Source organism: Electrona antarctica (genome assembly GCF_951216825.1).
Source record: "Electrona antarctica genome assembly, chromosome: 19".
Taxonomy (NCBI): Eukaryota; Metazoa; Chordata; class Actinopteri; order Myctophiformes; family Myctophidae; genus Electrona; species Electrona antarctica.
The window spans coordinates 8,155,510-8,161,517 of NC_136800.1; positions in this window are offsets into that span (position 1 = coordinate 8,155,510).

Sequence of the window (6,008 nt, forward strand, 5' to 3'; positions counted from 1 at the left end):
CATAGTGTTGCTGTCACCCTGAACATTGACCACTTATAGACACTCTATTAGTTAACTTCATAGTGTTGCTGTCATCTGAACATTGACCACTTATAGAACCTCTATTAGTTAACTTCATAGTGTTGCTGTCACCCTGAACATTGACCACTTAGACCCTCTATTAGTTAACTTCATAGTGTTGCTGTTACCCTGAACATTGACCACTTATAGACACTCTATTATAACTTCATAGTGTTGCTGTCACCCTGAACATTGACCACTTATAGACACTCTATTAGTTAACTTCATAGTGTTGCTGTCACCCTGAACATTGACCACTTATAGACCCTCTATTAGTTAAGCGGGGCCGTTACTTTTCTTTTCTTTCCCAGTTTCACCAAATCTCTAAATCTCCAGAAATTAGCATAGAACAGAAAATATAGCCTATACTAGTATAGAGCCCTGCGGGACTCCGCTCAGCCATATGGGGTTTAAGTGGTTAATAACCATCTCATACAAAAACCACATGTCTGCTGATATATCATGACTAATTACTAATTGTGTTCTGTACCTATAGTGCAAAATTAAATATATGAATTGAATAAAATAGTAAATATTGGCATGATTGGTGAGAAAAGAGAGGGCGGGGGGTAAACGACAAAAGACAGACTTATAAATAAAACGAATACAGAAGAGGGAATAAAAAAAATGGCACCCTAAAGTATGACTTCCAAAACCATGAACACGAAAGTTGTTCGGCATGAAGGAAACACATGTGTATCAAAGTTTCATTACTCATGGTAAAACGGTTCATGAGCATTTCCCGTTTAAAGTTTGCATTTTCAATTTTAATGCTATAGCGCCACCCTTTGGCCAATCAATGGTCATGGGCTTCGCATCCTCACCGTTTGACATAGCCCTCTACCATATTGCCAAGTTTCGCGAAAACCCGACAGCACGGTTCAGCCAGACCTGCTATTTTTGGTGGAAGAAGGAGAAGAGAAAAACAGATACAATAAGGGACCAAGATCCCCTTCGGGCTTGGTCCCTTAATAAATAGACTTGGTAATCTAACTGTAGGGAGTACAATCACGGTAAAGAACCTGGGGGTTATCATCTATGAAAAGGCAACACAATGATCAGAATATAAAAATAAACCATGTAAATACAACAAAATGAGCAGGGCACCGCAGGGAGTTGAATCCCGTTCTGGTTTGTTGTAATTTACAGGTCCAACAGCAATCACATTCATTTACATTTCTTTCAACAGTAAATATGCCATCATATCTCACACGCCATACCTGTAACTTTCATTAGCCCTCTTATTATTCCCAGAATAAAAAATAAAAAAAGTTTTATTTCATTATTATTATTATTTTGTTTAATTCCAGGGGCCACAAGGGGGCACTCCGCGGGCCGCCAATTGAATACCACTGGACTATAGCCTGTCACCTTTCTGTGATTTTCACCTTTTTTTCAAATCCTCCGAAATCGTGAAAAATGGCACACTATAGTATGCGGTCCGAGACCATGGACCGCATGTCGCTTTTCCGTGTTTTTCACCTTTTTTTCAAATCCTCTGAAATCGTGAAAAATGCCACCCTAGTTTGGACACAAAGGTGGTTTGGACAAAAGGTGCTTTGGCTTTGGACAAAAAGGTGCTTTGGACAAAAGGTGCTTTGGACAAAAAGGTGCTTTGGACAAAAGGTGCTTTGGACACAAAGGTGCTTTGGACAAAAGGTGCTTTGGACAAAAGGTGCTTTGGCTTTGGACAAAAAGGTGCTTTGGCTTTGGACAAAAAGGTGCTTTGGACAAAAGGTGCTTTGGACACAAAGGTGCTTTGGACAAAAGGTGCTTTGGACAAAAGGTGCTTTGGCTTTGGACAAAAAGGTGCTTTGGACAAAAGGTGCTTTGGCTTTGGACAAAAGGTGCTTTGGACAAAAGGTGCTTTGGACAAAAGGTGCTTTGGCTTTGGACAAAAAGGTGCTTTGGCTTTGGACAAAAAGGTGCTTTGGCTTTGGACAAAAAGGTGCTTTGGACAAAAGGTGCTTTGGCTTTGGACAAAAGGTGCTTTGGCTTTGGACAAAAGGTGCTTTGGACAAAATGTGCTTTGGACACAAAGGTGCTTTGGACAAAAGGTGCTTTGGACAAAAGGTGCTTTGGCTTTGGACAAAAAGGTGCTTTGGACAAAAGGTGCTTTGGCTTTGGACAAAAGGTGCTTTGGACAAAAGGTGCTTTGGACAAAAGGTGCTTTGGCTTTGGACAAAAAGGTGCTTTGGCTTTGGACAAAAAGGTGCTTTGGACAAAAGGTGCTTTGGCTTTGGACAAAAGGTGCTTTGGCTTTGGACAAAAAGGTGCTTTGGACAAAAGGTGCTTTGGCTTTGGACAAAAAGGTGCTTTGGACAAAAGGTGCTTTGGACAAAAGGTGCTTTGAACAAAAAGGTGCTTTGGACAAAAGGTGCTTTGGACAAAAAGGTGCTTTGGACAATAGAAGCTTTGGTCAAAAGGTGCTTTGGACAAAATGTGTTTTGGACAAAAGGTGCTTTGGCTTTGGACAAAAAGGTGCTTTGGACAAAAGGTGCTTTGGCTTTGGACAAAAAGGTGCCTTGGACAAAAGGTGCTTTGGACAAAAGGTGCTTTGGACAAAAAGGTGCTTTGGCTTTGGACAAAAAGGTGCTTTGGCTTTGGACAAAAAGGTGCTTTGGACAAAAGGTGCTTTGGACAAAAGGTGCTTTGGCTTTGGACAAAAAGGTGCTTTGGACAAAAGGTGCTTTGGCTTTGGACAAAAGGTGCTTTGGACAAAAGGTGCTTTGGACAAAAGGTGCTTTGGCTTTGGACAAAAAGGTGCTTTGGCTTTGGACAAAAAGGTGCTTTGGCTTTGGACAAAAAGGTGCTTTGGACAAAAGGTGCTTTGGCTTTGGACAAAAGGTGCTTTGGCTTTGGACAAAAGGTGCTTTGGACAAAATGTGCTTTGGACACAAAGGTGCTTTGGACAAAAGGTGCTTTGGACAAAAGGTGCTTTGGACAAAAGGTGCTTTGGCTTTGGACAAAAAGGTGCTTTGGACAAAAGGTGCTTTGGCTTTGGACAAAAGGTGCTTTGGACAAAAGGTGCTTTGGACAAAAGGTGCTTTGGCTTTGGACAAAAAGGTGCTTTGGCTTTGGACAAAAAGGTGCTTTGGACAAAAGGTGCTTTGGCTTTGGACAAAAGGTGCTTTGGCTTTGGACAAAAAGGTGCTTTGGACAAAAGGTGCTTTGGCTTTGGACAAAAAGGTGCTTTGGACAAAAGGTGCTTTGGACAAAAGGTGCTTTGAACAAAAAGGTGCTTTGGACAAAAGGTGCTTTGGACAAAAAGGTGCTTTGGACAATAGAAGCTTTGGTCAAAAGGTGCTTTGGACAAAATGTGTTTTGGACAAAAGGTGCTTTGGCTTTGGACAAAAAGGTGCTTTGGACAAAAGGTGCTTTGGCTTTGGACAAAAAGGTGCCTTGGACAAAAGGTGCTTTGGACAAAAGGTGCTTTGGACAAAAAGGTGCTTTGGCTTTGGACAAAAAGGTGCTTTGGCTTTGGACAAAAAGGTGCTTTGGACAAAAGGTGCTTTGGCTTTGGACAAAAAGGTGCTTTGGACAAAAGGTGCTTTGGCTTTGGACAAAAGGTGCTTTGGACAAAAGGTGCTTTGGACAAAAGGTGCTTTGGCTTTGGACAAAAAGATGCTTTGGACAAAAGGTGCTTTGACAATAGGTGCTTTGGTCAAAAGGTGCTTTGGACAAAATGTGTTTTGGACAAAAGGTGCTTTGGCTTTGGACAAAAAGGTGCTTTGGACAAAAGGTGCTTTGGACACAAAGGTGCTTTGGACAAAAGGTGCTTTGGACAAAAGGTGCTTTGGCTATGGACAAAAAGGTGCTTTGGACAAAAGGCGCTTTGGACAAAAGGTGCTTTGGCTTTGGACAAAAGGCGCTTTGGACAAAAGGTGCTTTGGCTTTGGACAAAAAGGTGCTTTGGACAAAAGGTGCTTTGGCTTTGGACAAAAAGGTGCTTTGGACAAAAAGGTGCTTTGGACAAAAGGTGCTTTGGCTTTGGACAAAAAGGTGCTTTGGACAAAAGGTGCTTTGGACAAAAAGGTGCTTTGGACAAAAGGTGCTTTGGACAAAAGGTGCTTTGGCTTTGGACAAAAAGGTGCTTTGGACAAAAGGTGCTTTGGACAAAAAGTGCTTTGGCTTTGGACAAAAAGGTGCTTTGGACAAAAGGTGCTTTGGCTTTGGACAAAAAGGTGCTTTGGACAAAAGGTGCTTTGGACAAAAGGTACTTTGGACAAAAAGGTGCTTTGGACAAAAAGGTGCTTTGGACAAAAAGGTGCTTTGGACAAAAGGTGCTTTGGACAAAAGGTGTTTTGGCTTTGGACAAAAAGGTGCTTTGGACAAAAGGTGCTTTGGCTTTGGACAAAAGATGCTTTGGCTTTGGACAAAAAGGTGCTTTGGACAAAAGGTGCTTTGGCTTTGGACAAAAAGGTGCTTTGGCCAAAAGGTGCTTTGGCTTTGGACAAAAGGTGCTTTGGCTTTGGACAAAAAGGTGCTTTGGACAAAAGGTGCTTTGGCTTTGGACAAAAGGTGCTTTGGACAAAAGGTGCTTTGGATAAAAAGGTGCTTTGGACAAAAAGGTGCTTTGGACAAAAGGTGCTTTGGACAAAAAGGTGCTTTGGCTTTGGACAAAAAGGTGCTTTGGCTTTGGACAAAAGGTGCTTTGGACAAAAAGGTGCTTTGGACAAAAGGTGCTTTGGACAAAAAGGTTCTTTGGACAAAAAGGTGCTTTGGACAAAAGGTGCTTTGGACAAAAGGTGCTTTGGACAAAAAGGTGCTTTGGACAAAAGGTGCTTTGGCTTTGGACAAAAAGGTGCTTTGGACAAAAGGTGCTTTGGACAAAAAGGTGCTTTGGACAAAAGGTGCTTTGGACAAAAGGTGCTTTGGACAAAAGGTGCTTCGGACAAAAGGTGCTTTGGACTATATCATTAAAACAAATAACAAAAACAAAAAAATCATGAAAAAATGAGATGCTATAGTTTTTGGTTTCGGAAGACAGTATGCCGTCCGAAACCATGAACTATAGTGTGTCGTTTTTTCATGATTTTCATCTTTTTTTCAAATCCTCCAAAATCACGAAAAACGACATGCTATAGTATGCCGTCCGAAACCATGAACTATAGTATGTCATTTTTTCATGATTTTCATCTTTTTTTCAAATCCTCCAAAATCACGAAAAACGACATGCTATAGTATGCCGTGTGAGAAATTTATAATGGCAGATAGTGGCACGTCAAAAAGTCACTTTCACCTAGAAACTCCATTCACACGTTTTATAATTCAGCTTACTGTGGAGACACATGCTGGAACTTTTTACTTTGAAATGTTTTGTAGTTTGAGTTATTTAACTTAAACGCCCAATGCATTCTCAATGGCAATAGCACAAACGTTGGCATGCTACTAGTCCTACATACTTACACCTAGAAACCCCATTCAAACCTATTTAGGTTCATCTTACGGTGGACATGTTTGCCTGAAAAGGAATCTTTGAAATGTTTCAGTTTTAGAAATAGTGCTTTCAAATTTGAGACATTTATAATGGAGCCCCATTATAAATGTGCTCTGGCAGCTCTATGGCATGTCAAAAAGTCACTTTCACCTAGAAACTTCATTCCGTCACGCTTTTTCGTCACGCTTTCCGTCACGCCTTTTCGTCACGTCACTTTTTATAATTTAGCTTACTGTGGAGACATGCTGGAACTTTTTACTTTTAAATGTTTTGTAGTTTTTTGAGACATATTGTCACTCCGAGACCATGGGCTATAGTCCATGGTCTCGGAGTGATTTTCGTCTTTTTATCAAATCCTCAAAAATGATGAAAAACAGCATGCTACACAATGCTACAGTATGCCGTCTGAGACCATGGGCTATATTATAGTCCATCGTCTGTCATTTTCGTCTTTTTTTCAAATCCTCAAAAATGATGAAAAACTGCATGCTATAGTATGCCGTCTGAG